At 45.2% G+C, this 9,851-nt stretch overlaps 1 long non-coding RNA gene across 1 annotated transcript; it reads left to right on the forward strand.

Annotated features, from left to right (window-relative positions):
• Positions 1 to 3,248: 3,248 nt before the first annotated feature.
• LOC119026037 lies at positions 3,249 to 7,699 on the forward strand. Its single transcript, XR_005076996.1, has 3 exons — positions 3,249 to 3,717; positions 3,890 to 4,018; positions 5,606 to 7,699. It is a non-coding gene; the product is annotated as an uncharacterized LOC119026037 (long non-coding RNA).
• Positions 7,700 to 9,851: the final 2,152 nt, after the last annotated feature.

Here is a 9,851-nt window from a genome sequence, read left to right on the forward strand (position 1 = left end):
TTGGTCCTTGTTTTACTCCACAACAAGAGTCATTACACCTAATGAGCATCTGCATCATTAGCTAGCTAACTAGCCACCAGGCTAATGCATTAAAAGCCATCAATGTTAATGGGAAACATGAAGTACTAGCTTCCATTATAGCTAGCTCATGCATGCTACACACTTGTGAAATTAGAAACCTTTATAACAGACGGAGGTTTTGGTGGAACAGCCATCCCCGTCCATAAAACTGTGTTGAGTAAGACATATTTGTACTTTTAGAAACATAATTAGCACAACATGCTACCACCCAAGAAGTCCTAAATACATGCCAGAGCATTAGGTCACCTGAAAGTATGAAGATGGAAAGTGGATGGAGGGAAATGTTGAGGCGGCCGGCAGCTCCACCGGGGAGAAGTGATTAGTTTGACGTGTTTCTCGTAGGTGAGACGCTGGACATAAGTCAAGCATGTGGTTTTGGACCGTACAGCCATTAGAAACACTCACACACAAATGACTTCAGGCTTCTGGATTTGATGGCTCGGGCCGTATTATTCTTTGCTCCATTTGAATAAACAGCGCGGCTGCTCCGGGCCCGGCTGTGGTGATTCCAGAGGGGAGATAAGCCGAGTAAATAAAGCTGAACCCGGAGTGGAAAAGGTTTCGCTCTCACTGCTGCTCAACTGTTTTACTGTTTAAATGCCTCCAGATGGGACTTAAGGAAGCATCTTTGAATCGTTTTCTCAAGTTCTGTGACAGAACGAATGATTAGTGTGTGTGTGTGTGTATGGATATGGAAATTGTTGAGTGTGTGTTTTTGTGTTTGTGTGAATATACTTCTTACATGGATCCCATCTTGTGAGTCCTTGTTTGCGTGTCAACGATGCACAGTCACAATGGACCATTCATCACCATTGGAGGTCTGTTTTCTGGGGGAGTCGTGTGTGTGTTTGTGTTTGTGTGTGTGTTTGTGAGACTTATCTGGGGCAAACACCTTGCAAAGTACCACAAAGCGTACAGGTGAGTAATAGTTTTTTTTTCAGGACAGTGACACTCTCGAGAGACCAGAGATCTTTTATACAGTCAAGATGAAGCCTGGTGACAAAGTGATGCGGCCGTTAAATGGAAGATGAGTTACTGTATCTTTTCTACCAACTCCAGGAAATAGATGAGACCGACGGTGACTTCTCTCCTTAGCTTCCCTCTGAGGTGACTGACGTTTATGGTGATGGAAGGTCCGGATCTCTTAAACGGCGGCTCGTTATTCCATTAAAGGTACCATCCTAACGACTCTCAAGAAGCAAAACTGATGACAAGGTAAAATAGATTAATTAAGGTACCTCGGCGACGAAGCAGCCACTTAATCATAGATCGCACTTGTCACAGGGATTTAGGATCTGATTGACTCGAACAGATTATGCCTCTCTTCATTTTCTGCCTTTGTGCAATGGAAAATTAATTGTCAGTGACATTTAGTTGTAATCCCCCTCCTCCCTACCAGCACCCTCTATCTCCACTTCCTCAATTAATTATTGGCTCCCTTTTATATTCTCATCCAAAGACTTTCTCGTGGAGATACACAAGAGGCAGAGTCATTTCCTCGACTGCTGAGGACAACATCCGCTTTTTGATTGAGTCGAGGCAATCTAATCATCAGCTGTCGTCGAGGCGATATTCGCCTCTCATACTTAGACTGCTGTGTCAGTGCTATTACCCACCGCCCTGCTTACACACACACACACACACACACACACACACACACACACACACACACACACACACACACACACACACACACACACACACACACACACACAAACACAAACGCACTGTCTGAGTGACAGCTACAGAGCGGGAAGAGTCCGGTCCACCTTGACTCGTCAATCATCCACGGCTCTGACAGCTCATTTCACTGAGGAGAGGAGTCGAAAGGAGAGGAGAGGAGAGGGGAAAAGAAAGGGAAGGATACATTGAGAGGAGGAGAGAAAAGGGGAATGGAAAAGAGAGGAGTGGAATAGAGGGGAAGTGAGGGAAGGAAAGGAGGAGAGAAGGAGGTAGAGGAGAGGAAAAGTGAGCCGAGAAACGTAGGAGGGAGGAGAAGAGAGAAGGAATAGACAAACGATGAGAGGAGAGGGGAGGTGTGTGGAACAACAAAACAGATGAGTGAGGAGAGAAGAGAGGACATGAGCACACATCAGACAAAAAAAAAGGAGAAAAGGGGTGAAAGTTGGAAACCGGAGAATAAAAGACAGAAGAGGAGATGTGAGATGTGACCAACGAGGGAGGGGTAGAGGAGGAGTAAGGAATGAGCGAAAAGAGGAGTGACAAATGGAGGGGAGAGGAAGTGCCTGAGAGGGGAGGTAAAGAGTGGGAGTGAAGAGAGAGAGCATGATGCACGAGGGAGGAGGAGAGAGAAGATGGAGGGAATAATTGTGGGATACGGGCTGCTGACAGAATGACAGCAGAGTGAGAGAGGAGATAGCATTGTAGCATGATGAAACTGAGGTCAAGTGTGTGTGTGTGTGTGTGTGTGTGTGTGTGTGTGTGTGTGTGTGCATATTTGCTTACTGTGTAAAATTAAACATCAGAGGCAGAGAGAGACATTTCATTTCCCAGTTATGATTGATGGATAATGTGTGTGTATGTGTGTCCCAAAGGTGTCAGATAGCCTGTGCTCACTTCACACACACACACACACACACACACACACACACACACACACACACACACACACACACACACACACACACACACACACACACAATGTCACTGCTGTGCACTTGTCTCACAGGTAAACAGCAAAACGTCTGAAACACAGTCAGAATGTGCCGATTGAAAATTCCCTGAGAGTCAAACGTCTGGCGTGAACAAATCAAGGCCGATAAAAACGTCAAAAAATCAGGTCAGATTCTGCAGCTCTGTGTCCACGTTGTTCTACTCCTCCGACACCAGTTGCTTTGACTCTGCCGTCATTTTGTTCACCGTAAAGCTTCTGTTCATTACGTCACACATCACACATTGAAAAAAAAATTAAACATTTTCAACTCGATCTTAACAGTGAAGAGCAGAACTAACAAAGTAGAAAGAGTTTCCTGAAGTGAGCGTCCGAGGAGCTGATTCCTGGGCAGCTACACTCGGTCGTAGACGTGTGAAAACATTTCACCTTCTACTTCAGCTCAGCACTGAAGCAGCTGTGGATGGATGGATGGATGGATGGATGGATGGATGGATGGATGGATGGATGGATGAGAGATAAAAACAATTTCAGCTCTCTACAACCAAGTGAGAGTCAACCCTCCTTGTGTGTACGACCTGGAAGGCAATTAAAATAGAACTGGAAAAGAAACTCTCAGCAGCAGAGTTTCAGCAAACAATGTTAGAAATATATTGATTGTGCAGCTTTTGCACACCTTAAGGTCGACAGGTGTGTAGGAGAAGACAGAAATCCAACAAAATCAGGACAAGTGGCGTAGATTTGTCGGTCCAGGTGTGTTTGATGGGATTTTGAGGGACGTCTGTGGCCTGATTGGGCCACGCGAGTCCACAATTCCACTTAACACAGTGCAGAGCCTGTTTGACAACGTGCTGTTCTACACAAATCATACAGATCCAGTCTAAAGCCTCCTGAACTGCTCACAGACACTACAGGACCTCCTTCATCATACCAAACATCTGGATGATTACATCTGTATTTTCTGAGCCAGAGGACAACGATCAGTGGGAGAGACATCCTGACAGGTAGATGAAGGTCACACAGGTCGGCCTCCTCACGAGCTGCGACGTCACGTAGTTTTGCTCGACGTCTTTCATGCAGGCTGTAAAATCTCCAACATCAACTTCGTTCCCAAACAGGGAATCACTGTGTAATTTTCACGTCAGTTGTGAAAACATTCCTGCTCTCTCTCACCAGAGGAAGACAGTGTAGTTCCTGATTCAGTCGGTGTCTCCAGGTCCACGTTCTGCCACGATGACACGCACGCAGACTCAAGGTGAAAACAACACCAGCCTCCCCGCAGCAATAAGATATAAAGCTAAGCTGGTAAGTGAAATATAGAGTCGAGCCCAGCAAAACAATTTCAGACATCCACTTAGTAAGTCATTGGAATGACATCTATAATTCCACGAGCAGGCAATCTGTCAAATATACTGAAAATTGAAATAAAAATAAAAAAGGACTGAGTCACGCTGAGACTCTCGTCCTCGTCCCGAGCCTCAGCAGGAGAGCTGCGGCGGCTCGTGGTTTATCTGCGTCCTGCAGTAATCACCTCTCTGCCTGGGACACCCGAGACCACGAGAGTTTAGCTGCGGCTCAAAGTTTTAACTCAGCCCTGGAGAAAACCGATGTTTGGTGCCTTCTCGGAGACTTGAAGGAGATTACCGGGGGATTGTTTGACAAACATGGAGCCCACACTGTGTATTTTCTTTACGGTCTGTGTACATGCGTGTTGAAGTTCAGGGGCTTTATCGGAAAAGCCCCGTTTATGTGTGTGGGTATCAGAGACACGGGGAATGCTAATATCCTGAATATTTATTCTAATTCTCGATACACAACAATGTCCAGTCGTGTTTGTGAGAAAGCAAACAGAGAATATGGCTCCAGAGGAAAAAACAAGATCAGAATCTGGTCTATTTTAAACTTCCTGCTCTGGTCACTGTTACTCGCTAAAAAAGAAACACAAGACTGAAATACAAAAAAAAAAAAAAAAAAGTCATGAGGAGGAAAAATCTGACAGAGAGCCTGGCAAAAGGCTAGCAGGGAAAAAAACGAGAGAGAGACGAGGGTTAAAGGTAGCTCACGAGTCAGAGGAGAAGGAAAATAGAGATCCATCTCAGGCCTCCAGAGTCCAGGCTGTGGTGCTGACATGCTCAGTGCTCTGATGCATCCTCCCAGTGTGGGTCGTGCCCTCCGGGGCTCTGCAGCTACTGGTGTAGCATGTCACTGTGATATATGTGCAGGCGGTAGGGAAACTCGGCATTAGCTCCGACTCCCCCCCCCCTCGACTCACTCCATGAAGGGAAACGACCTCTCACCTCGCTGCTGCCAGGAAGCCAATTGGACGACCCGTCGCTCCATTAATTGTCATTAAAAGTTGAACTGGAGAGTCGAGTTTTCCTCTGAACTTCCAGATTCTGACAGGCTGCTGTATGCATCCATCATCATCACCGCCATCGTGTTTGTATTGTTTTATCGTACAGTTCTCTGCTGCAGTATTTATTGGAGCTAATAGGCTGTGTCAGTTTGCGCAGGTCATCACAAAACGCATAAAAACAGACGGCACGCTGATTTTAATGGTCTGAGACTTGACCCGGCCGCGCTCACCTCCAAAGCGCCCGTCTGCTCGAGACAAGAGGGGGATTGTTCTCCAGCCAGCGAGAGGATGATACCATCTGACGCTTGCTAAGACAAATAATAAGACTGTTTGAACGTAAAAGGTTTCGGAGGAAACGTTTCCTGATCCAACACAAAATGTTCCAAACTCCTCCGACCAGGAGCGAGTCCACACAGAGCTACTCAAAAAAGAAAATCCACTCCCTCACAAGCCGAATCATGAATGTTTAATGAAGCTTTTCACCTTTTGAAAGTCTTTGTTTACCTAAAAAAAATATTTGTATTTCTTCTATTTAGTTGCTGCAGTTGTGAAGTCGTCACCTGAAGGTAACATCTCTCTACTGGAGGGGACAAAACTGCCTCCATCGATCAGGAATCATATCAAGCACTTCTGTCAAGTTCTTTGATTCAAGGCTCATTTTTAGAAACAGCAGCTGATACAGACTCACTGCAACAATCTCAATCTGCTGACAGAGAACAAATGATATGATCAGAACCTGCAGGACAGAAATGGACCTTGAGGTGAAGAATTTGCCACTTGTTAAGTCATAATTCTATACTACTTTACCTGGACTGGGACTGACTGGTGATTGTGAGGTATCAAGCAATATTACAAGATAGGACAGTACGTTTCTTTCAACAAACTCTAAGTGATCTATACTTGCGTGTACATATTGGCAAGATGTGGAATCTCGTGTATATTATAAAGTGTATATTGTTATTTTTATTGGCACTTCCAGAAGCATTGAGATGATGAAGTTTGACCTTCATTCATTCCCTTCAGGATAAATGTAATCTGGCATGGCAGGTAAAGGGAATGAACATTATGGAAACAAGCAAAGACAAAATAAAATAAACATACACTCCAATAAATAGAGCAGAATAGAATATAATGTTATATACACTAGATGAATCTCATACAGGCTGTTGCTGCAAGTGCACGTCGACGCATTTTAGCTGTTAGTAGTTTAATTTCCCCCCCAAGAGGTGCTGTAGGTGAATTTTATAGTGTGTTTATTATCTTTTTTTAAGACTGCGCTGTATGTCCATGTCTCTGTGGACGGTCAGTGGACACACACTGGCGAATAATGCATCGGTTTGATTTTCCCTTGAACTTCAGACTCTACAAATTGAAGTGTCGTGCAGCATGGGGGCTAATATATCTGAAAGATGAAATTCCAGCGGCACATTTCCCCCTTAAACCCAGACTCCCCTGACCCCCAGAGAGCGGGTCAGATGGAAAAAGCGAGAGTATACCCCCTCCACTCTCCAACAACAGGCCCCGTGAGGGAGATGATGAACAGGGAGCTGCACAAAGCCAGCACTCAGATTTAATTGGACGGAAGGTGGCTGTACACTCATACCATAAATAACTGGACTCTGGAAAGTGTGTGTGTGTGTGTGTGTGTGTGTGTGTGTGTGTGTGTGTGTGTGTGTGTGTGTGTGTGTGTGTGTGTGTGTGTGTGTGTGTGTGTTGACTCTGGGTGGGGCGAGGAGGGTTAACCATCATGCAGTCCAGTCGTGCAGCGAGCTTAAGCACCGCTGCAGCTGAGAGAGGCTGTCAGGAGCCCGGCGTAAATATCCTGCAGGCTAACTGATTTGTCTACGGTCGTAAACACGACATAAAGAGCTAATATACAGGTCAGCACCGGCGTGATTTACACCCCCCAGAGACCCCAAACTTCATCAAGCCATTTCACTTCCCTCCTCTTCACTTGCATGCAACTTTTTCATAGCGAGAGTGAAGTTTTTCTTGGACCCGATCCCCCGAAAAAAGGCCAATATGTAGATTTGTTTGATGAAATTGTTGCGTTCTGCCATGAAAACTTCAGTCTTTAGTCAACACAGGGTGGACTCTTTGATATCTTAAACATTGTTTTTGGTGGGTCATCACTTTAGAGCTTTTGCTGACAAACTCCACAGATTTAAACACCGTCCAAGAATCCCGATTTGAGATGTACATGATAGAAAGTCGTTTAATTTGTCTGTGGGTTGGAACTCATAATCAGTCAGAATCAGGCTCAAAGACTGATGCAGCTGTCATCACTCGCTCTGCCCTCAGTCCAACACTGAAACACAGAGAGAGAGAGATGAGAGGAGGAGGGAGGAAGAGGAAGAAGAGGAGGAAGATGATCAGAATAACTCAGTCCATCAGGTACTCAGGACGTTTGGACAAAGCAGACTTTGTATAATTCACTTTTGACTTTGAGTCTGTTATTTTTCTCATCCTTCCTTCTGATATAAAGAAGAATCAAGAGGCCACATTGTTAGAGGAGCTCGTATCTTGTCAAGGACTTCTAAAAATACTACCAAGATGCTTCACTGTTGGAACTGAATCCAGGCAGCATTTCTTCTAAACTGCATCTGGAAAAACAAATGATTGAAACTGGTTGAAAGGTTAGTCAGAACTTTTAAAGGAATAGTTGAACATTTTTTCTGTTTCATGCTGAAAGTCAGATTTCACATTGACATCACTCTCCAGTCTGCATGATGAATATTAAACTACAGCCAGCAGCTGGTTAGCTCAGGTTAGCACAACAGCTGCAAACTGGAGGAAACAGCTAGCAGAGATTATCTGGGATAAATAAAGCCAGCACCTCTAAAGCTCCCTAACTAACAGGTTACTTCATTTATTCACACAGTACTCAATTGCTGAGTTTTGGTTTGGTGGCCGGCCCGACCCAGCGCGTCAGTACTGGACGAGCTGTGAGTGAGACACAACAATTTAAGAGTTTTTGGGCCCTGACATGAAACTCGTTAGACTCTCCGCTGGTTGCAGTCGACGGTGGAGCGAGAACAAAGCAGCTGTTGTCAATCGGCTGATGCGAACAGAACACACACTTCCTTCAGTGCTCTACCTGAACTGATGAGCTGATGTGTCCTGGTTAGATTTACATCTTCTGTAAACTGTAAACTGAAAGAGGAGTCGTGTTAGTAGCTCTTTGAGGCTCTGCTTATGCATAGCATTGCTTTTAGCTACATGCTAATACTAACATGCTGATAATTAGCATGTGTAATGTCGATCAAACATTTAGTACAGGCGAGGTTGTCTAGGGAACCTGAGAGCACCTGGTTCAGCTGCATACTGTCAGCGAGTTTGGTTGATAATGAAGATCATAGAAAGGTGAAGCCATCATCAGTGATTACAAATTACCTTGAAGGGGGAAAATGAGTGTCTGTGCTAATTTTAATGGCAATCCATCAGGAGGATGGAGTGTTGAAATATTTCAGTCTGGAGTAAAACTGCAGGCCAACAGACTTTTATTCAGTGTCTGAACATTTCAACACCACGTGCGTCTTCGTCTTCGTCAGACGAGACGAAAACGCACAGCCATCTGAACAACTTCCTCTGATCAGGACCCGACCCAGCACAGACACGTTTGATGAAGACACACATGTCGTTAAAATGCTCGTCACTGACTAAAAGTTTGTTGTCCTGGTCCGTGTGCCGCACCACGCTCTCTCTCGACAGCGGCGCTCTCAGGGCTTTCAGCTCCGTGTGAAGCGCTTTAAACTCCTTCCTCCTCCTGTGGAGTAGACGCTGAGAAAGGGAGGCAGAGCGAACAACCTGCAGTAGATGTTGATTCAGTAAAATATCAGCTTACACCCAGTGATAGTGGAAACACAGTGAGACGTCAGCAGACGGCTCTCTCTGCTGACATCTTTTCCAGATGACACAGGTGATCAAATGTCAAACACTTTTCTTTGTCCAGGATCTCACCAGCAGCTGCGTTTCTCATGGAATAATGGCTTTATCATTTCCTGTTGTAAGCATTTTACACGGATCCATACATTAAAACCATGTGTTTTTCTGTGACCTGCGGCACGTACGTGAAGAATCAAATGGCCCAAATCCCTTTAAATGAGCTGATTTCTGGAGATACAAGTCAGCCTAATTCATCTTCCTCATGTTTGCCCTTGGAAAAGCCACAACTTGTCCCTTTTTGTGCAGGAAAATGTTCAGGACACGAGGCGTGGAAAGTGAAACTCTATCATCATCAAGCTTCTTTTTTTTTTTTCTTCTGTGCTGGCCCTAATTGCCTTTTTCTCCTTGTGTATGTATATGTGTGTGTGAGAGTGTGTGTGTGTGTGTGTGTGTGTGTGTGTGTGTGTGTGAGAGTGTGTGTGTGTGTGAGTGTGTGTGTGCCTCAGACAAGGTGTCCATCTATAACTTGTAGAAGGAGGGGGACCCCCGCCCGGGCCGGCCATCTGTCACCCGGGCACCTGGAGGGACTGCAGTCTTGTGCGGCTTAAAAGGCGAAATCATTAAGATGTTAGAATAACAAATGTCGGGCTATGTTTGGCTCTCAATCACCTGGTTTCAAGGTGATGAACATTCCCGTGTCGCCACCTCCTCGCTCGACTAAATGAGCGGATAGAAAACGCATCGCTTAAGAGATTTCTCCTCGTCACCTCTGATCGGTCCAGTTCTCTGGCCTGATTCCTGCCCCGGATGTTGAGTTTTTTTATTTATTTATTTTATTTTCTGTACATGCGCAGGAGCTGCCATCCTACTGACACACACACACACACACACACACAC

This window comes from Acanthopagrus latus, chromosome 9 (assembly GCF_904848185.1).
Source record: "Acanthopagrus latus isolate v.2019 chromosome 9, fAcaLat1.1, whole genome shotgun sequence".
Lineage (NCBI taxonomy): Eukaryota > Metazoa > Chordata > Actinopteri > Spariformes > Sparidae > Acanthopagrus > Acanthopagrus latus.